Source organism: Podarcis pityusensis (genome assembly GCF_964106645.2).
Source record: "Podarcis pityusensis genome assembly, chromosome: 7".
NCBI classification, from domain to species: domain Eukaryota; kingdom Metazoa; phylum Chordata; class Lepidosauria; order Squamata; family Lacertidae; genus Podarcis; species Podarcis pityusensis.
The window spans coordinates 31,734,830-31,758,344 of NC_138031.1; the positions used below are offsets into that span (position 1 = coordinate 31,734,830).

At 40.5% G+C, this 23,515-nt stretch overlaps 2 long non-coding RNA genes across 2 annotated transcripts in view; one reads left to right on the top strand and one right to left on the bottom strand.

Annotated features, from left to right (window-relative positions):
- Positions 1-2,282: 2,282 nt before the first annotated feature.
- The window catches only part of LOC308481379, a 916,155-nt gene continuing 894,922 nt past the window's right edge, over positions 2,283-23,515 (top strand). Inside the window, exon 1 of the long non-coding RNA XR_013988608.1 lies at positions 2,283-2,370. This is a non-coding gene — a long non-coding RNA (uncharacterized lncRNA). The remainder of the gene's footprint in view (positions 2,371-23,515) is intronic.
- On the bottom strand, positions 17,259-23,265 carry LOC308481727. Its single transcript, XR_013988845.1, has 2 exons — positions 22,097-23,265; positions 17,259-20,938 (listed from the first exon to the last, which is right to left on the bottom strand). It is a non-coding gene; the product is annotated as an uncharacterized lncRNA (long non-coding RNA).

Consider the following 23,515-nt stretch of genomic DNA (forward strand, 5'->3'; position numbering starts at 1 on the left):
CCCCAAATGCTATGAAAGAGACTCCTATGTGCAAGTAAAAAAAGAAAGCTTTATTCAAGGCTTACAATGGCACAGGTCAGGCTATAGGTGCCGATCGTAGAGAGTTTGAGAACAGTATGAGTCTGAGACTAGATAAAACAGTGAAGATGTCTTGAAAGATAGTCATACTCCTACCACCAGCTTTTAAAGGTTTTTGTTTTGTTTTATGATGTATTTTGTGTTCTCATTTTGTATTTTTCTATTGTGAACCACCCTGGGATCTTCAGATGAAGGGTGGTATACAAATTTAATAAACAGCAACAACAACAACAACAACAACAACAACCAACAACAAGATGTGGCACACTCATTTGTGAGATTCTCCCTGTGAGAGTAGTGTGCTTCTCTGAGGTGTGTAGACCTGTTGCCAATAGCAGATGGGCACTGAGCTCTCTGTGGTGGGATGGTGGTCCGCCCCTCTGTTTCCTTCTCCTCCTGATACCAAGTCTTGCCTCCTGGATAGTTGATCCCAAGGGCCATTGCTAAGGAATCTCTCTGATCCATGGGTGTAAAAGGACAAGAAGCCATTGGGACTGCCTCCTCTTCCACAGCCTTTGCAGGCAAAGGGGGCAGGGCCCCCTTCCTCCCTCTCAAGTTGTTCTCTATCAACTTCCTCATCCACATTCTCCTCCTCTCCTTCCTCATTTGACCGAATCAGGGCTGTCCCAAGTAATGCCTGACTTGACCCTTAGCATTCAGTTCCAACAGTCCTTCTTCCTTTCTCAAATATGTCATGCCCCACCCCCAATCAGCACCCTGCCTCTCCTCCACCTTAACACTTGGGGGGGGGGGTCTCTCTGTGCCAGGGTAGGTGCAGTGGACGAAGCATTAGACTTGGACTGGGGACAGCTGAATCCAACTCCCAACTAACGTATGAAGCTTTGCCGGCAATTTGGTGGCAGCCTCCATCTTCCAGTCCAACCTAGGGTTTTTGCAATGATAAAAGGAGATGACCCCTTCCTATGCTACTTGTTCTGGTGGTGGAACTCAAATATGATAGATCCTATGGTTGATGTTCAGATGGGAGCACAAGGGACAGTTTGGAGAGTATGTGGACCCATGGTTAAGCCCACATGTGCTTTCCCAAATGCATCATCTATTTAACCTCCATGTCACAGAAATTGCTGTGAGTCTGGTTTGAATAACGCTGAAAATGAATTCCCATCTTCCCAATTGAATACTCAAAAAATATTTTAAAAGACAGAAAAGAATCATAACAAATTGGTTCTAAAATAGACTGCTTTTCTCATAATTTAACCTTCATTGTATCTTGCCGAATGTTACAGTTCCCCTCCCTGCACACTGAAAGCTGAAATAGCTCGCCCGCTGATACTCTTCCACTAGTAAAATGGCCACTTCTATTCTCAATGCATTATTCCTCGCCGTCTTCTGGAGTGCGCTGTTCAGTTTTAAGCTGAAATGGGGGAAAGACAATGCGACTTTCAGATCCGAGCCCTTGATAAAAAGAATGACACCATGGGAGAAAGAGTAAAATGTCTGGAAAATTAAGACTTATGGCGATGTAATGACCCAAGAAGGAAGCACTTCCACTACAGAGAATTCCCAACAGTAATCTCAGAAATCTCATTACAGACTGATCCTCTGTTACTTCAAGAGTAGTCTCAAATACAATTCTGTGCAATAATAAGAGGCTCGATGTGTCGATTAAATCCTAACTCCTCAGTGCTTCTAATTTTGAATACACAAAATCAGGACTGCTGCATACCAATTAAATATCCCTCACAGTTGTATTTGATCATGGGTTGCCAGTGAAATAACAATGCGGTACCTTCCATTTCTGGAGTCAAGGGTTTCTTTCCCCTTCACCAAGGATGATCATTTCCCTTGCAACCCATGTTTAGAAAACAAAATATGTTACAGGTACCTAGGTTAAGGAACACCACACCAATCCTATAAATGAAAGTGAATATTTTCACAAACCATTGCAATATATCATTCAGCAGGCACATGGGCAACTCATCCATTGGCAGTAATGCTGATCCATCCTTGCCAACCCTCCAACTTCCTTGCCACCAACTTTCCAGTGCCATGTGGAAGAAATGGACAAAATCTGCCCACTTGGTCAGTCTCTGGCTGTTTTTTTCTTCCTTATAGTGGTACCTCTGGTTAAGAACTTAATTCGTTCTGAAGGTCTGTTCTTAACCTGAGATACCACTTCAGCTAATGGGGCCTCCCTCTGCTGCTGCTGCATGGCCGCCGCACGATTTCTGTTATCATCCTGAGGTAAAGTTCTTAACCCGAGGTACTACTTCCGGGTTAGCGGAGTCTGTAACCTGAAGCGTTTGTAACCCGAAGTGTCTGTAACCCGAGGTACCACTCTACTAGAATTTCTTAGCTCCCTCCACATCTAGCTCGGACTCCTACTTACTTTTGAAGAAGTACATGGAATGACAACTCTGCAGCCAACCAGAGACTGGTAAAGTGGGCAGATTTTGCCCATTATTTATTCTGGCAGGCAATTCCCACCAGAATGTTTCTAGAAAAACAGATGAGGGAGGAGCCAAAAAGCTGTTTAGGTTGATTCCAAAGCTTTTAGTAGCAGCCCCCCTTTTCACTGAACATCTGTCCATTGTTTCATATTATGAACTGTTTCCGTTTCAAAGCAATTTGCTAGGTAGCCTGTAGGGACAGTTAGTGGAGAAAAGTAGCTGAAGATTTTTAATGCTTATGGAATTAATTCAACATTTCCCAACTTGGTGCCCTTCAGATTTTTTTGGACTAGGACTCCTGTCATCTCTGACCATCTGGGGCTGGTGAGAATCGCAGTCCAAAACCTCAGGACAGCACTGGGTTGGGGAAGGCTGAACTTCTTTCATAGTTCTTTGACTCTTGACCAAGGTTACCATTTGTTTGACTGGACAGCAGCATCCTTTGGCAGTTGTGGGGAAGGAAGAGTTTGCCTGGAATCAGCATCCCTATCCACCCACAAACTAACAAGGTTACTGGCTCTGTCAGCACCAAACATTGATTTGGTCGGGGAGATCCTCCTCCAGAAATCTTCTTAACCACAATGATGATGCATGCTGGTGCGTTTGCCCCATACGGTCCATTCTGGTATGTAGTTCGCTGCTTCTGGAAGCACGATCCATTTGCAGAAATGTGCTTCTTCATTCTGATTGCCTTTGCTGATCCAGAGCAAATGTCTTTCTTTTATTATTCATAGGCAAGTGTCACAGGACAAAGTCTCTATTTAGAAGTAAATGCAAAGCATTAAGAGTGCAGTGCAGAATGTATTTCTGTGAAACTATGGTCCTGCACTACTCCTAGTCATTTCAATGAGATTTCTGCAACAGAGGTTCCTTGCGCATTGTGTACAAAATATGCACATATATAAAATTTGCTCTGATTGCATATTTTCCCTTCTGTTGCAATGCAGTTTTCAAAAGGCTTCTGCTGCATAGACAGCTGAATCAGTATAGGCACACACACATTGTATTATTTTCCCATAGATCTTCTTTCTCCTAAATAGTGCCTTTATAAATCTATAAAAGTATTATTGCCCCCTTTTAAAGGATTTCTGCTGACCACTCCAGGAATCCGCAGCATTAATTTGGTAGAGAGGTAAAACTGCTGGTCTCTGATTGTGCCTCTTGGGTGCAGATGTCCTCTACCTTTAAGTTAATAATTTCATAATCAGTGATATGGCAATTTCCACATGAAAATAAAAATAGTCTCAGCCCATGTTATTTATCATTTGGTTCCACAAAGGGAGCACATTTCATATCTACAAATCCATCCTGAAACAAATCTGATTTCTGGCTACTCTGCAGCATATTTTGATCTTTACTGAGTAATGAAGTCTTCATTTTTGTGCCTAAAAAAATTTCATGTATAATACAAACAACATTATCTCTAAAACTGTGATACATCATCATACATGCAAAACTAAAGCCTTGTGGGTATGACAGGCTGGGCAAGTTAGATGAACCACTTCAATTTTCCATCAATCAAATTATAGTTTATTGTTCGGCTGAACTACCTCAGGCAACACAAATCTAAAAACTGTCATTTTGGAAACATTACATTTTTTCCCTGTCACATTATAACCCAAGCCATGGCCATAAAAAAGAATGTCATATTACTGGCTGTAATATTCCTTAATTTAAGAAGAGCTAATTCATCTCAAGCCTTGTGCAGTGTGCCTCAAATTTGGACCTCAAAGCACAGCAAAGACACACTGATTGTTCCCAACTCAATAAGGGCATTTAATTCTTAGCTAAATAATGGTGATTTTCGCTAAAATGCGGGAAGATTTGACATTAGTGCCTACCTTAGGGAAGAAAGGCTTTGTGTTTCTGAATGATTAGCTCTATCATTTTTGTATGCACAAAAGTTGTAATACGTGTAATTAACATTTGAAGTAAAATGTCCATCTGATTAAATGGGTCTTTCTCTCTTTGTATTTCACATATTGATAGAATGCAAGAATCGCCCCTCAACCCCCAGTTCTTACAGCAGAAGAGAGAGAGAGAGAGAGAGAGAGAGAGAGAGAGAGAGAGAGAGAACACCACTGGTCTTCATAAGGCTGAAAAAGTTAAAAAGTAATCTTGGAAACATTATGAAACTGATTGTATTCTGTCACCCACAAGTGTATCAATGTCCCTTATGACATTTACCCTGTGGGTTCCTTTACAGTTTAAAACCAAAAGCAAAATGAGCAATATGCTACTAAGTCTGAAATGTTGTGTCAGTTGAATTGAAGCTTTTAAAATATAGGTTACAGAGGATTAACTGGTAGTCACATGGGGGGATTGTGTTTTCTTTATGGCATTTTCTGATCTTTTTAAACATAAAAAATATTTATTTTATTACATTGATGCCATATTTGCCCTACAATGAGCTCAAGACAGCATGCATGCTGATCCCCCTGCCTTTTATTCTCACCCTGTGAGGTAGGCCAGCTGAAAGATTGTGACTGGCCGAAGGCCACCTCAGTGAATTATGTAGTGTGTGGGGATTTGCCCCTGGGTCTCCCTAGTCCTCATCTGGCAGCAGAAGAAAGTGATGGATGCAATATATTGTGTAGCATGGACTCTTGGGTAGCAAAAATTGAATGTGATGCCTTTTATGATGTGCGTTAAAATTAGCCCAGTTTTGGCAAAGAAACCGCTTTGGTTGCCCTGTATGATGACTTCTGTTGGGGGGGCATCAGGCTCTCAGAACCATGGACTATAATATCCTTCTGGAGCAGCTGTCTGAGTTAGGGGATGACAGCACTGCTTTGCGGTGGTTCCAGTTCTACTTGGAAGGTTGCTTCAGAGGGCAATCGTTAGGGAGTGCTCTTCAGCCCCCAGGGCAACTACATATGTCTTGGTTTTGGGTTCGATGCTGTGAAAATAAAGTCATTTAACTTGCGTACAAGTTCTTCCCTTTGCTTGCCCTTGAGAAATGTGTATACTTATGGTCAGGTGGATTGTTGTAAGCAATAGGATTTATTTCTGAGTAAATAAATTTGGAATTTAGAACGAAACTTTGTTTTAATATGGTATAGTTTAGTCTAATGATGGGTTTAAAAACTCAAAGTCAGTTAACAGCTCAAATCTTAGACATTGAGGTGAGGAGACTGAAGCCCATGGTACAGACATGGTCCTGAAGGACTCTCCACTTGGCCATTTCCTGTGAAACCATTTCCAGGAAGCTACTCCCACCTACCCCACAGCTGACATCATACATGGCACCAGGCGTGCAGCAGGTAAGGGCAAGACTTCAAATGAACAGCTGGGAACCAAAAGTTCTTGGATGTTGGTTTGATTGAGAAAGGTGTGGTGCCACCCACCCATGAGCTGCTAGGCAGGTGAAAGCACATCTTCACCCCGCTCCACTTCTATCAAGAAGCAAGTGCTACTGAGTTCAATTGGATTTAATCCTAGATATTTGGATATAGAATTATAGATGCAGTCACCTCCAGTTTTACATCATATATTGTCGTCAATAGCAAACACATTTTAAAAGAACTTGTTGTTTAGATTTCTTACCTCCACCATGAAGTCCCAGGTCAGGTTATAACAGTTTAAAAATACAATATTAAAAAGAGTTAAAGCAGATTACAACTCAGAGAATAGGGTGGGTGCTACAATATATATTTCAGGTGTCAAAGGCTAGGGTAAATAAATTGTTAACCTTATAATTTCAAGTACACAAACAGGATACCCTACTTCCTAGGGGTCTCTCTCTCTCTCTCTGTGTGTGTTTATCTAGATCTATATCACATGGCTATTATTTTATATCATTTTGAGACTTTAAAGCCAAAATCTAATTATACCAGTAAAAAATATTTTCCAAATATAAGTATTTTCTCTTTTCTAAAAAGAATTTGTTTTCTATATTCACTATTTGTTTTCCTTTCTTGAAAGGATTCATTTCTCTTTGAGCTTCAAGTGGTCCCCTAAGCTGATCTAAGTGCACACATGAGCAGTTAGATCAAAAAACAGCCTTGAGCACGGTTCATATCAGTCACTCAGTCATTCATTGAGGAGATGGAGGTAACAGAGGAAGAGAATAGCAAGTGACCAGTGTCAGAAATGCACACTCTCTTTCTCACACACATACCCCTGGCAGTGGTTTAGAAACATAGGAAGCCGCCTTATACTGAAACAGATCTTTAGTCTATCCAGCTCAGTATTCTCTAGATGCTGGGAATTGAACCAGGGATCATCTGCAGATGTTCTGCCACTGAGTCTTTCTTATTTATGAGTCCTTTCTTATTTGTTATGGTGATTGCTGTTTGTTATGGTTTGTTGGGTTGCTATTTTTTTATAGTAATTTGGAGTAAAATGATTTATTTTCAGATGACTCTTGTGACCCACCAAATCAGTTGTTTCCAGTCCATTCTGTTTTGCTCAAAACTGGAGTGAAATAGGGTTGGATGAGAAATATTGCCATAAAGATATTGATACTCCAATTTTAAGCATACATTCATAGACATAAGTCATTGGACCTTCGGACCCTTTTCCTGATAAGATGTCCCAGGAAGTGGGAGGAGGTATGATGAAGCTTGTTGTTCTTTAATCAGATGGAAGGTTTCACAAAAGTTGATGCAGAAGGGGTAGTGCTTCAGCAGTCATGCATGCTGCAACCAGGTGATTGCACTAACAACTTCTTCTTCTTCTTCTTCTTCTTCTTCTTCTTCTTCTTCTTCTTCTTCTTCTTCCCTGCCCTCCCTGGCAAAAACCGGGCTCAGAGCAGCTAACATCAAATGTATAACATAAAATCAGGCAATCAATTAAAATACATCTTAAAATCAGATCAGGATCAGAAAAAAATCTAATCAGATAGCAACCCACAGATTAGGGTTGGGGACCTTAAATGCTCACCAGGCCCACCTGTTTGTGCTGAACTTATATGAGCCTGTGAGAAAAATTGGGAGGCCACTTTCATGCAAGTTCTTATGAAAAGGGAGAGGGAGTCAGACTGAACCCCGACGAAAGGCCTGGTGGAACAGCTCTGTCTTGCAGGCCCTGCAGAAAGATGTCAAATCCTGCAGGGCCCTGGTCTCTTGCGAGAGAGTGTTCCACCAGGCTGGGGCCACGACCAAAACAGCCTTGGCCCTGGCCGAGGCCAGTCTAATCTCCTTGAGGCTCGGGACCTCCAAGATGTTATTATTTGCAGACCATAAGGTCCTCCATGGGGCATACCAGGAGAGGCGGTCCTGTAGGTACAAGGGTCCTGGGCTTTAAAGGTTAAAACCAGCACCTTAAACCTGATCCTGTACTCCACCGGGAGCCAGTGCAGTTGGTATAGCACTGGATGAATGTGATCCCATGGCGTGGAACCCATAAGGAGTCTTGTTGCGGCATTCTGCACCTGCTGGAGTTTCTGGGTCAGCTTCAAGGGCAGCTCCACGTAGAGTGAATTACAATAATCAAGCCTGGCGGTGACTGTCGCATGGATCACAGTGGCAAGATCAGGGTGAGAGGGGTAAGGGACCAACTGCTTAGCACAGCGGAGATGGAGAAATGCCAACTTTGTTGTAGCTATAACCTGTGCCTCCATAGATAGGGAGGCCTTGAAGATTACACCCAGACTCTTGACAGAAGACGCTGGCAGTAATTGCGGCCCCTGCAAGAGATGGGAGTTGGCCCCCAGCCCCATGTCATCCCGACCTAGCCAAAGGGCCTCTGTCTTTGAAGGATTTAACTCCAACCGGCTCCCACGCAGCCATCCAGCCACAGCTACCACTCGGGTCTGCAGTTTGGTCCTTTGGGGATTAAGATTCCTAGCTTTGGACTCAGGACTATGGCTAGGTAGAATATACCCTTCACTCAATGCCAACATATACTACAGTCCTGGGATTGCAGAGAAGAAGGCAAGCACACCCTGGTCTCTGCCATTAGCAAGGGGACCGAAAGTGACGTAGAGATAATTCCATATCAAAGGAAGCCTAGACGGAGATGGAAACACTGAATCCAATTCTTCTATAAGATTTCTGACAATCAAACTATTTTATTTTAACAAGAAGGAAAAGTATTTGTGCATTTGCCATTGCTATAGCCATATAACACCACTTTCTCCCACCCCTTTCTTTAAAGAGGGAAGTCATGAATTCCCTGCAAAGTCCCCCCTCATGTGTACCTTTGTAGATGTAGAGCCCCTTCTCACAGGGCCATGGCTGGATTGGGGAGAGCCCTTGATGCCCTGTGACCCTTGTCATACATTCTCCCAATGCATGTGGTTTGTCCATTGGAAACACCCTGTATTGCCAATAGCTAACCAACTGGATTTCTGCAGGAATACCCGTAGAAATACTAGGGATGTGGGTGGTGCTGTGGTCTAAACCACTGAGCCTCTTGGGCTTGCTGATTGGAAGGTTGGTGGTTCAAATTCCCACGATGCGGTGAGCTCCCATTGCTCGGTCCCAGCTCCTGTCAACCTAGTTAGTTTGAAAGCACGTCAAAGTGCAAGTAGATAAATAGGTACTGCTCCAGCGGGAAGGTAAATGGTGTTTCCGTGCACTGCTCTGGTTTCGCCAGAAGTGGCTTAGTCATGCTGGCCACATGACCTGGAAAAATTGCCTGTGGACAAACATCAGCTCCCTCAGCCAGTAAAGCGAGATGAGCGCTGCAAACCCAGAGTCATTCATGACTGGACTTAACTTTTTACCTGTAGAAATAGAACTGTGAGCAGTCTCTGTGCCACAAAATTCCAACTTAATTTCAAAACTCAAATGCTGATTTTACAAAGAATGGAATTTATAATGTCTATCCAAGCCAGGTTTCATTGCCTGGAAATGGAAGAAGGCAAAAACAATGGAACTAAGGGGGTGGAGGAGAAAAGGAAAAGAAAGAAAAGAAAAGGAAAGGAAAGGAAAGGAAAGGAAAGGAAAGGAAAGGAAAGGAAAGGAAAAGAACACATGAACATGATTTGATGTTGATATTTGGATCAAATAAGCAATGTATTTTACCGTTCCTTTACTGATTAAAATCTGTATTCGTTTAGATTTTGTATTTCTTGCTTTACATGTGTTGATCCTATATGAAATGCAGGGAAAGAGTGAAATCTTGTAATATTTTCATTTGTTTAAGACAAGGAATCCTCTTTTAAAAATATGACATGGAAGATAAATTGCCACAAAATACCAAAGAATATAAAACCCAGAAGCCAGAAAATGAGTGTTAGACTTTGAAAATAGATCACATTGTGATGAAATGACCTGAATGTCCCTGTTCTTATGAGAGTCTACACTTCCCAGATGACCTCTTTTCCAGATTAGTATTTGGGACTCAAAGGATATATTTCCCGTATTGGATTTTTTCTTTTTTTAATAGGAAGCCTGTGGACAACATATGTTGGATCAAGCGTTCCAACAGTTAAGGTTTTGAGTTTTTTTGTTTTTGTTTAAAAACCATGCTGCAATTCTTTTGATACAGTTCAGTGTGATGGCATTGGTGAACTGTTTGTTAAAAAAACAGAACTTGCCCAAAGTTCATCAGTTAAGGAAAAGTCTGAACTAACCTGGTATATATCTAATGGAGTTCTGAGATTCTCTTTTGGAACTTCAGAAACAGCAATGGTTTATCTGGTTCATCTTGACATTTTTATAATGAGACAGTGCTTCATTATGCAATAAATGACATCCTATTGAGCTTCACAATTATATGAGGAGTGAAATATTTGAAGGGAAAAATAGAATCACAGAATCTGATTATGGATTTACAAGGAAGTGGAAACATTCTAAACTCATCCATCTACATTTTACTTTGCAAGATGGTTAAGTCAGATTTATTCAATGAATAGAGGAAAGGAAACTTGAAATAGGAATATAAATACAGTGTGGATGTCAACTGTGCAAACATCTTGACATATGCCTATAGGCACCACTGCTCACACTATGATCCTCATGGAGCTCGCGCCCCCAATAAAATGTATCCTTCCTCCTAGGCTAGACATGTACATAAGTAGGTCCCACTTACACAGTCTTTTTGCCATAAATAGCATGGGCAGACTACAAGCTGGAACAGGGCTTAGTCCTTTCATTCTTATCTGTCATATAGCTAATCTAACCTGCCCTTCCTCCTTCTGATGGCTAAAGAAGATTAGCTCCCCTTGAGATGAAGACTGTAGATGTTCCTTCTCTATGGTGACTTCTGTTTCAGTGTATCTGAAGAAGTGTGTGTGCACATGAAAGCTCATACCAATAACAAACTTAGTTGGTCTCTAAGGTGCCACTGGAAGTAATTTTTTTATTTTGCTCCTCTATGAGTGTGATTCTGCGAAGGAGGGGAGAGAAACAGCAGTCTTTCTTTGCAGGGAAATGTGTGGACAGACATCTAGTTTCTCTCACCTCCAGCAATTGCCAGTAGAAAGGATAAATAAAATAAAACCAAAACCAGGCTGATTCCTAGAAGTTGAGTGGAACATGTAGTGCAGCCTTGGGTTTACCCCACTATCAAACACAACAAATTATTTCTTTGCTAATGAAAAAATGGTGCAGATGGTACTATAAAAATGTAAGAAAAGCCCAACTAGATCGGACCAGAGGCCTATGTAGTCCATAGTGAACAATCAGACAGTTCTCATAGTGACCAATCAGGTGCTGAAGGGATGTCCAAAACCAGGACACGAGTACAGCAACACTCTCCTACTCCTGTCCTCCAGCAACTGCTGTTTAGAGATAATGAAGGTAGGTTATAGCCATCTTGACTAGTAGCTGGGGATATGGGAGAGAGACAATTTGGCTTAGATTTAAAGATGAACTTACCTTAATTTTCACTTTCCCAAAAAGACTTTCCCAGCAATAAGCAAACTGAAGCACAGCAACTCGCAATTCACTGCAACCCCATAGTCACCTTTGACTGGACTTAACCGTCCAGGGGTCCTTTACCTTACAAGAGTACATATACTGAAATCAAGAAATAAATGATTTCTGAGCTAGAGTAAAGTTTGCTTATGTATATTAAGTGAAAATAAATGCAAAAATTACCTTGGAAAAACAGTTACAGATAGGTAGCCGTGTTGGTCTGCCATAGTCAAAATAAAAATAAAAAAAATCCTTCCAGTAGCACCTTTAAGACCAACTAAGTTAGTTCTTGGTATGAGCTTTCGTGTGCAAGCACACTTCTTCAGATACCAGGTATCTGAAGAAGTGTGCTTGCACACGAAAGCTCATACCAAGAACTAACTTAGTTGGTCTTAAAGGTGCTACTGGAAGGATTTTTTTTATCTTGGAAAAACAGTTATATTAGAGAAATTACTTTGGGGGGAAATGTATATTCGGGAATAATGCATAAAAACTCTGTGAAGGAAGGTGCTGGGCTCTGCTGGGAGAAGGGGCAACAAATATTTTTAAGAAATTGTTGCCTTATCCCTTTTTCTAGTGGGGAGTTTCTGCTGGATCCCAGGTCCCTTATGAGCAGCAGCAGCTCCTCTGGTCATGGAGGTATAAGCCTAGATCCAAGCCATAATTTTTTCATTCAAGGAAACTACAGTCCGATTCATGCTTACATAGGAGTAAGGCCCCTTGAACTCAACAGGATTTACTTCTAAGGATACACACATATCATTGTGCTGTATGTTATGATTCTAGTGGCCTTGGGAAATTGGTACTGCAGACGTGGGTGCTAAGTTGAATACTTTTTTACTACTGCTATTATTACTGACACAACATTTTTAGATTTATTCTGTGATTCTTTTTTCTTCCAGATTAACAATTGATAGGAGATCAAAACCCTGAATTTCACCTCTTTCCATTTTGGCAACCCAGAAGAAATAGTTACAGATCATTTGCCAGGCCTGAATCCCAAGATCCTGAGGTAATGTGTGATTTTAAGCATCTTGCTTCTAGCTTCTAACGCACACACAGGGGAACAGATTGTTGGCAAGACTCTTTCAGATAGCTAGTTGAATTCTGCATCAATGAACACCATATTGGGTCTGAAGAGCTATGAGGGATCCGCAGTGGTAATTCCCAGAGCAAGCCTACTGCAACTATGAATACACAAGTTTGAATGGCTGCCAAATCTTTATCATGATAGTTCCAGTTGGAAACTGGAAGGAAAATATACACAAAGTAGGAATTAAAAAACCACAACAATGCTTGTTCATTTCTACTCTTTGTTGTTAATCCTGTAATGCATATGTAAATTGCTAGTGCTGAAGAAAACACAGTGTATACCCACACTGTGCCCCAGTAAACAAGCTGCATCTTAATACTGAAAAGCAACAATTTCTTTTCTGAAAATCAGTAATCTGATTTTTGCAGTTAAGATTGCAAAATGTGTAATTTTTTAATTTTAAAAAAAGTTTTATTGTTTTAATCAAGAACATGCAAAAAATTAATGAAATAAGCATGGGGCACATGTTAAATGTGTACTTTTAATCTGACTCTATAGTGCTCAAACGCAAGCTACATACCAGTGGATCTGCCAAAAACTAGCATTTGGTCAATTTGGAAGTCAAACTTAATAGCTTTGAAAATGATTGGATGTGTACCAAGCCTTGCATGCTCTCTAGGAAACTGTAATATTCATGTAATTCATACTGAGCTTGGTTACAAGTTACTCGCACATGCACGTTCAGCATCTCTGGGATTCCTATCTGTCTTCAGGAATGGCTTGCCTGTTTCCACATGCAGGGGGAAGTATCTAACTGACTCACCCAATGGCTACCCTCACCTGGTTTAGCCGGCCAGTTGAAGCCCTTCCTGGGGTGTGGCCTCAGTCACATGCTGACAGCTTCTTGGAGCCATAGGTGAGAGCTGAGTGCAGGGTGGGGACCAAAGGTGGACAAACTACCCCAGAAGGAGCACAATGTGTCTCCCACCATAGGTACTACCCCTCCCCTAACACCCCATACACCCTTGTGCAACTGAATTGGCCTTAAACATCTGGTATAATATGTTAATTACAGTCTTTGGCATTTTGAGCCAAAGATTTATTTCAATGCCAATTTATTAAGTGTGCATGTGTTTATGTGCAGCCTGCTCTACTTTTCTTCTTACCTGTGTGATGATAATTATATATTTACACCTCAGGAGGTATTATACCCAGGTGATCACTGTATTGTGTCTGACACACAGTTTTCAACAACATTGGTATGCAGATAGGCAAACTCCTGCAGAGGAACTCAGATGTATTCATGAATCCAGATTTTAGTGTCAGATATTTCACAGCATTCCAGGCACCTACACAGATTCTGCCAGATCCATGGTGAAGTGAGATTGAGCCTTTTACATTTGCTGGAAATGGTGTGAGCATACATTTGCTGACCTGAAAACAAATTCATTGGGATACAGATAATTTCCATTCAAACCACTTCTGCAATGCTCATCTTTGCTCACATAAAGTAGCAAGACCAAGTATAGAGTCTTTATATGTCTTTTCCATATGCAAGGCACCTGTCAAAATAGAATTACTTGCATTCTGTCCTCCAGCCAGCAGTCAAAATGGTACAGAAAACAATTATGTAGTCCATGTTCAAGACAAAACTTGAAGCTTCTGATGTCTCATTGGGGAAAACCAGAAGATTATCTCTTGGCTCCAAACATGGTGTTGAATGAACCATTTGGCTTAGTAAGAGTAACCCTTCAGCCATCAAGGAGATCCAGAAATTGAACATGTGAACGGCGGAGTAGCGATAAATATGTTGCCTCTGCCCCCAATGTCATTGCCTTCCACAAGTTGGGTCTATAGGGAGTCAGCTTCTACACATTGAGACTCTCTGCACGATGGAGAACCCTTGAAAATCAGGATTCCACATTGCACAGGGACATCTACATGAGCAGAAGCATAATCCCTTCTTCAGATTCACCTTCATTTAATGGAAGGCAATGGGGACAGGGACTAGGGCCAGCACACTCAGCTTTGCATGCCCAATGTTAGATTTCCACTAATGCCTGAATAGGGTTGTTAATATGTTAACAATGTCACCATTCAATATAAGTGCCAGAAGTGTCTTATTAAAACCAGCAGCAATCTTGTTCACTTTAACCTAGACTTTGGTAAGCTTTGTTGCTTAAGGGCCACAGCAAATGTTAGAGGATCTGCTTTGCATTCAGAAGATTCCAGGTTCAAGCCCTGGCATCTCCAGGTGGTCTGAAACCCGGGAGAGCAACTGCCTGGTCAGTGTAGACAGTACTGAGCAAGATGGACCAGTGGTGTGACTCAGTAGAAAGCAGCTTCCTGTGTTACTTTGTCTGGATATATTTTCATTGCACTACGAAGAAGACTTTTCTATTTTCAAGTGCTGACAGTAAACGTGATATATTTCCTGCTAGAGCTATACTTGTTAATTTCTCTCTTCCTGCCCCTTAACATTATTTATTATTTAATATCTGCAAAGCATTTTGGGATACAATTTAGAAGAGAATCACTTCTCTCTCTCCCCCCTCCCTCTCTCACACACAAGCCAACAAAGAATTGCATTTTAATGAATCCATTTGTGAAGGGATGTGTTGTAGTTTTAATTTTTAAAGACATATAATGGCTTATTTCACAGTTATTGGGCTGCATGGACAAGAGACCAGAGTTCTTTTTTAAAAAATCATTTTCTTCATGATACTAACACACATATATTGATGTATATTAATGGTCTTTTAAACCTTTGAAAGCCAAGTTGTCTATGTTGACTAATATAGTTTTATATTATAGCAATACACACACACACACACACAAACACACAAATATGTATTGAACAGGGATTATTGGTGGAGGCAATGTTTTGCTGCTATTTGGATTTTAGTTTTGTATTTCAGTTGTTAAGCTTTAGTATGAGTTATCATTTCACCCTAGTGTATATTAATGAACACGAGATGTTCTGATTGCCAGTACCTCTATTTAAATTCTGTTGTCATATCTTGCAATAGTTCCTGAATCTTGAAATACTGCTATATTTTATTATGTAAACTTTGGACTGCTTTGGGTATGGCTTACATGCAAAAGCAGTGTACAAATATGAGACACATTATTACGTCATTATAATATTACATCTGGAGGAAGGCGTTTACCAGTCTGAAGCACTACACAAAAATGTGCTTTTTCTGTTACTCTAGTTAGTAAGACACACATGGAGGACAAAATCCAAATTTCCCAGAATTGCATAGATCCATATTAACATCATAGACTGAGTCTAGGGACAAAATATACTATGCTGGTATAGGGGTTTTTGTGCTGATGGGGGGGGGGGAGAGAATATTCAATGCAGCCATATGACTATCTATTAAGCTGCTTCTCTGGCCAAGAATACAAAAAAAAAAAAAAAAAAAAAACCCTTCAAAGAATCAGTAGGGTGTTTTCAACAAGTGAGAAAATTGGTTTTTGACCTCTCTTGACTTCTGTAAGCTTTCATGAATCCCACCTGTGGTTTCTTTTCTAAACGAGTGAGTGATAAAAAGAGAATATTTTCTCTCCTTTTATTTGTACTATACCCCTCCTCTTTCCCTGTTAAACAGGATGGTGCTCAAGCCAGTTCTGTCCAGTCCTTCCCTTTAGGTAGAAACTGAAGAATCTTTCTTTATACCCCTGGAACAGGGAACAGTGTGCTTTTTACGCCACACTTCATCCAGTGCTAAAAAAAAGTCTAATGATGTTAGGAACACTGTGAATGGGACTTGCTTCTCCACATATTCACACTGCCCGTGATTTGGGCATTAGAAATAATTTGGTGGGTTTTAAAAAATACTGGGCACCTTTTGAAATACACTCCCATTTTAAAATACTAAGCAGTCTATAAAACACATTCACTTGTCAAGAAATGGGACTTCGCTGCCCAAATAGAAACCACAGACCAAAATAATTTTTTAAACTGCTTACCTGGGGATTCTCAAGATGAAGCATTTTCAGACAAACTGTTTTAACACAAATCTCTCGATCCCTTTAAAAATGTCTCAAGCTGAGAAATCAGAAGCTGAGAATCCCAAGACAAAAATTGCCTTTTCAGTTTTTGTTTTATGTAGTGGTGGCAGCAAATGTCCCATCAGGCCTTTGGGGGCAAAAGTCCATTGTTTGCAACTCAGCAGATTAGGCAGCGGGGCTCACAAGCACTGTAGGATTGGCTCATCACATCTTGGAAGAAGTGAATAAATACATTTCAGCATCTAAAGAGGGGCCCCTGTGTAAGACCATTAAAATTGTAAAAATGTCCAAACTGTACCACAAGTGGAAACGTAAAGTGTCTGATTATGGAGCCCTTCACAAACCTTGTGTAGGGCCAAGTCCTATCTAAACTTAAAGGTGTGTTGTACAAACAACCAGGCCTCTGAATAAATGACAAGTGATTCCTGATGGACAAGAAGGCCATACAAAATTGCCTTGAATAGTGCTGGTGTCAGAGGGACCTTGAATGCTCAGACTCCAATAGAAAGGACTTTACCTTGGAATAGATTTTTTTTTTTAATTATATGAATACCAAGCAAATGTAGAATGAAGTTAATAAGTGATCAAGGATCTAATAAGAACCCAGAGAGACTCGGTCTGGACAATCTTCCAAGCCAAAGTTCTAAAGATTAAAAATAACATATTGATTCACAATTTCCCTCATTCTTCTGCTCCTTTCTACCTCTCATGCACAGGATCCTTACTTCACTTCCTGGTCTCTCTGACTACAGTTGGCTGTAAACAACTATAGTTAACACTGCTGGCAAATAATAGTTTGCAAAACTGCTTCTAACTGTGGTTTCACATTGAGGACCCAGTCGCAGTGCCCTTCACCCCTGCGCAAAGGCAATAGCTATGGTGGAAAGGAACAAACTTGACAAGACAATGATCTGGGATAAAAACTGGCCACAACTTTATTGATTACAGATGTAGGCAGACTTTGGCTCAGGCATTGAGTGTATATCCATTTCAGCCTTCTGCTAGAGCTCTGAAATTTTGGATAGGGTTTCTTCTATGGTGGCTGTTTAGTCATTAGGAATGGATGAATCTGAAAATGTTGGTTTCTCATTTACCAATTTTAAGTTCATATTTCCATATCAGTTTGCATTTTAAAGAAAAATTCTCATGAAAATTCAGTAGCATATTAGCATGAATTTATGCTAATCAGCACGTGTTTTCATGCATTTTTACCTAATATACATTTTTGCAAAGCAATCTTTCCTAATGCATTGCATTTTGTGTGTGTTGTTTTCAGAGATATATTCATTTTTCTGCACACTTTATGCATTTTTGTGCATAAAACTTTGCTGGAGAACTTCACTGCAAAATTCAGAGAAGTGTGGAATTTGAAGGATGGCTGCTGTTTGGTCCGGGTATTGTTTCTGAAGGTATACATTAGGCAAGTTTGCCTTTAAATGAGGACATAATCATGTTTCTCCCCCATCCCTGTTCATTATTTAAGTTACCACTTGATTTTTCAGTCCACAGATAATGAAAATGTATGCTGCAGGGTCAAAAGCATGTGGGTATGGTTCTGGTTCATGAACACAGCTATTTGCACATTCTCCCATACAGAAGTTATGAGATTTGTGTGTCGATTATTAATAGCAGTCCAGCCCCAACATAGCTGATGGCTTGTTTTATGTCCAGAATGCCTCACACTGAGAATATGAGCAAGAGGGCAAAGTGATGGATATGCCAAAAATGCCTCTTAAACAACTAAATCATATGCACAGAGGACCACTGACTTCACCATCAACATGTGCTCATTTTACATGTTATACTGAACATACCAAGGATATGATTATCACTACATATGTAAAAATATAGTCTTATAATTTCTGCATATTCATGGCTTCCTATGAAATGTCTTAAGGAAATATATAATCTTTTGAGATTCCTGCAATGCATGGGGTTCTGCTGGTTAATTCTTGGAGTCCCTTCCAACTCTACAATTCTACAATTGTATGATTCTATGATATTATCTGCACAGGATCTTTCCCTACTTTTAGTGTGGCACTTGAGCGCTTTCATATTTCTTTTGCGGGGGGCAGGGAAGGCGTGGCAGACGAAGGCTTTAGTAATCTACTGTTCAGAACTGATTATACTATCACAACCGAGGGGTATTCTCTTACAGCATGATGTATCAAGGACAAGCCGCACTGTTACAGGAGGGTGAAGAGACCTGTGCTTGCTTCACTGAAAGCTGAACAGGCCTTAATTTAGTAATAGCTGAAAGGCTATTAGATTTATTTTCTGCAGTCTAGGACCACTTGCATGAGGTATGAATCACCTCTGGATCCACCATAAATTATGAATCCATGGGAAATTTGTGCTTGTACCCAGTAGATGATAATATTTTATGAGAGAGAGGTATCCCTGTGGATTCTTGGGTTTCCTCTTTGTTTTAGGTATCACTACTGCTTATGGTTATTGTCACCTCTTATTATTTCATAATAGTTCCATAGTTCTTGCATTTCAGTGAAAGCTTGCTTCCATTTCCCTCTCATTTTTACTGCAGCAATAAAAATTAAGATTTGGGGAAACAGTGAACTGCTGAAATCCCTCATGCAGTTTGAATTGCTGACATCCACCACAGGCTACTAAATGCATTGCACATTTCCAGAGTTCGGTGTGAAACTCTTACAAAGGAAGATACTCTTACAGAGGAAGATACCCCTTTGTATGTTAAAAAAAAAAGAAGTACAGTAGTAACAAACTTATAAGACTTCACAAAAATGGTGCCTATGTATGATTCTCTACTACTGAACACAATCTTCCAGACGAAGATACATTTTGCTTTTTAGTTTCTTAATACTGGAAAGATACTATACAGCATGCAGAAACATTTTATTCAGTCAATCTTTTGGGCCTTAATTCTCTGCTCCTTTATTTTAGTGGGGTGAGTTCAGTTTGATCTGACCTTTTGCACATATAATCGGTGGACATTTTAGGTTGTTTTTACTCTTATGTTTATACTTCTTTTTAATGTTGGTTTCCATAAACTGCTTTGAGATCACCTTTGTGAAAAAAGAGACATATTGATGATCATAGTCATGCTGCATTAATCAATAAACAACTTAAGCTAACATATTTACCCTTAACTCATTTTCGCAAACCAGAGCTGGAGTAAAAGTCAACATTATCACAGTTATGTCCCTTCAGTGCCAGCTGTGTCTCATAGCTTTGCACAGCAACTTTGGCTGCATTTTGATTTGTGTAAATCAATTACACAAATACTAGTTTGCAGTACCTCAAGAAAGCAGCACCTTCTACCCCAGTTTCCCACATTCAAAATGACATCAACAGCGGCTGGTGAAGCAAGCGAGATATTACTAAAAGTAGACTGCCTTCCTATGCCTTCTTAGGAGTAAGCCTTTTTGAACTTTTCAGTAAGTCTGCTTAAGGCTTTGGAATTTTCTGAATTAGTGACAGGGAGAAAAATGAGAACCTGGATACAAAATGACCTTGCTTTCTATAATACTATGTCCTTGTTTATACATTATCCATGTAGTGACTAACTCCCCATGTGGTAATACTATTAAGCTGTGGCACCAATTCTCATGTGTAAAATCCTGATGAGTTTCTACATTAATGGCGCATATCCTTGGAGGTGTCCACACTCTTGAGGACTGTGATTAAACAGGTCTCTTAAAGAGAAATGTAAGTGTGTGTGTGTTTGTGTGTGATTATTTGGCCATAGTTCAATGCAAACTGTATTGCACACTTTGCTTGACTTCTTAATAGGAGACCCAAGCAAATTTGTTTCCTCAGATTCTTGGCAAAAGGGCCTAGTAGTAATTCTATGATGGGGGTGAAGAGTCGAAATTCTGTCACATATGAATTGGCATTTTCAGGTAAGCAATCAATACCTAATCATAATAATTAAAAAAACCCTGATATTTGAGATGCTCCTCATAATAGACAAAAAAGCATCTTCAGGTATGTATTATTAAGTTAGAGTGTCTTTGCACAAACTGTGGTGCCTGGGTCCACACAAAATAGCGAGCTTCCTAACATTATGACTTTACAATAGGTTAGGCCAGTGGTTTTCAACCAGTGTGCCATGGCACCCTGGGGTGCCTTGAATGATGGTCAGGGGTGCCGCAGGCAACACTGGCCTCTGTCCCTCTTTCCTTCCCTTCCTCTGATGCCATCTGATGTCTCTGCCTTCCAAAGGCTTGCACAGCTGTTTGTTGCAACAGCTCTGGTTACAAGCTCCCCAGGCGAATGGTGCCTCTGGGGCTGGTGAGGAGGTGCTTCCCAGGCCCCTGTGGAGCAGTGTGAGGAGGCACCTCTCTTTGGGGCATGGGGGGCAGCTCAGAGACCAGGGGCTGCTGCTGCAGCTGCCCAGAGGACTCCCAAGGAGAGAGGAAAAGAGAGGAGGCTGAGGGTGTTTCCACAGGGGAGGGTGTTTGAAAGGGGTGAGGGGCTGCCGGCTCTGCAGGCAAGGGGTGACACAACTGGGCTCCTGAGCCCCACAGGGGTGCCACAGAAAGAAGGTAGTTGGTCAAGAGAGCTGTGGACCCCAAAAGGTTGAAAACCTCTAGGTTAGGTTGTAGAACAATGGCCTTCATTTTTTTTTAAGAATAATTTTTTATTAACCGACCAATCACATCAAATCAAACCAAATTACATAAATGCCAAATTACACAGCCGAATTTTAAATTTTTGTTGGGGGTACCCATATTTCAAGTTCCGAAGGGATCCAATCAACTTCTTGCTTCTTACTGCTGTTTTAATGTCCACAAATCTAACCTTATGATGTTCACAGTACTATCCAGTCCTTTCTTATTATTTTTCCACATCTCTTGTTGTTATTTTCATATATTTTTCCTTTCTCTTTGTGACCTCTGATAGTCTCTGCAAGCTGGTTAGAACAGTTTGTAATCCTGCGTGGATATTATTATTTTTTTATCCAGTAGCCATATCCAGATGTTTTCCATATAACATCACTTCCATACATCAAAACAGTCTTAGCGTCATTAATTTTCACCAATCTGCCTCCTTTCTCAAAACCTCTGAGGAGATTCACTAGGAATGCAGTCTGAAAACAAATCCGTTCTTCCTCCAGGCTATAAATCCTTTGGCAAGATGGCAACTCCGAATTAATTGCTGCGCCATTCCCAAAAGCTCTTATTGCTTCTCGGTCTCCATAAAGCATACTTTTGGTTAAAGTTTATCTCCACACAGACCTTAATCATCCTGCTTGGGTCAGTTCAACCGACGGTTCTAATGAGGAGGGGTTCTTGTAAATCACATAGAAGGAAAGTAAAAAAGGTCCCCCCCCATTCAGCCCCGTTGTCAACATACCCCGCCTTTGGTGTATCTTCATCGTAAAATATTCCTGTTTCTCCAGCCCGTCGTCTTCTTTCGCAGAGGTCACTTAAATTAGCAGATTTCACTCCCCTTCTTTACTTGAAATATGTGCATTTGCTTCTTTTGTAATTAATTATTCCAAATTGCTGCAACTAGTGTGCGATCAGAGACAGCGTCCAGGAGAGCCAATGTCCACACGGGGGCATTCTGCCTAGGGCCCTCACCCCCTTCTTTCGAATTAGGGGGTGATTTATGGGCACAGCAGGCAAGGGCAGTGTTCCCCATTTCCTTGGGGCAACAAGGGAGGCTGCCTTCTCCCATAACAGCCTCTTAATTACCCCGTGTGGGTCGGAGAGATGGTATTGTCAGCCATCTTCCAATGTGCCCCCTAGTGGCCCCAGAACAATGGCCTTCAGAAGCTACTGTGTGTGATGATCAGGTCGACAGTGATACATAATTCTCAGTGATAAAATGTGCCCATTGCATAGAGCCTATTCATTGTACATAGTGCTGTACAAATAAGACATTAGATAAAACTGGAGGTGCTATCTTTCCCTCACAGAATTTGATAGATATACTGGAACTTAAAGCAACTTTCTCTCACCTTGTTACCTTCTCCTCTTATTATAGGTGGGAATCATGAGATTCCACATGCACAGATAGCTTGATCATAGAAAATACCGACAAGTGGGGGAGGGGAATCTCTCAGAATTAATATTTATAAAGTTGATGCAAATGAATGTCATTGGGAATGGGAAAAGGCAAGCATTAAAATCTAACCAGCATATCTGGATACAAAACATAGCTTTTAAATTGCAGGGGTGGAAATCAAATGATGTTTTGAGCAGCAGTTGATATTTCCTAGGCCAAAGTCTGCAGGATGGGTCCAGCGCTAGGTGTCCATCTTTTCATTCCTATAAGCAACTGATGGAATGGATGGATGTGTCACATGAATGTTTCACACTTTCCCCCCAATCTTAACTTCAGTTCTTCCCATTAAGAAAAAAGTCCACATGATTTTTTTCTTTCCATTTCATCTAACATACACATACATTTTTGCAAGCAATTTTCTCAAATATAAATTATTTTTTCACAAAATAAGTATTTTTGTGCACACATTTCCCTAATATATTCTTTTCATGTGTGCATTTTTTTCATTGAAGAATTGCCTTGCAAAATTCAGACAAGTGCAAGTTTCGGAGGATAGTTTTGTTTTGGTTCTCAAATTGGTTCGGGAAGTGCGGATGTGGTTAGGTTCGCATTATAATGTGAATTGAACAATTTTCTACCCTTCTCTGTCAAAAGTCACTCATTTTGCAAACTCACAATGAAGTGAGCTATGCTCACCGTTTGACCACACCAGTCACATTCTTCCACATTTATCAGTGGAACAGATACAAAATTTGGGTTATTAAAACTACTTAGCTGTTCAAGGTCACTCCTTGTCCACTGCTGAACTTGTCTGACAGTGTAAATCCCATGTAATTAGAGTTAAAATTATCAGATAGTTGAAAATATATGTGAGGTATCCTTCAGTCTCCAGGCCAGATGAATCAATGAGGTTGTACTGCTTTTTAAAAAAGGGACACTGAATAGATTATATATATATATATAGAGAGAGAGAGAGAGAGAGAGAGAGAGTTCAACCTAAACAATATTAAAACAGTGGAAGGATTTTACAAAGTCAATTAGAATTACACATTTAGTTTCATTAATGGGGGGGGGGGCAGTCTAGTCTCATTGAGCAGATGGAAACAGTTGTTAATGATAGTAATGATTTGCTACATATGATTTTGCATATAAAACTCCACCTCAGGGAGCGTTTCTCT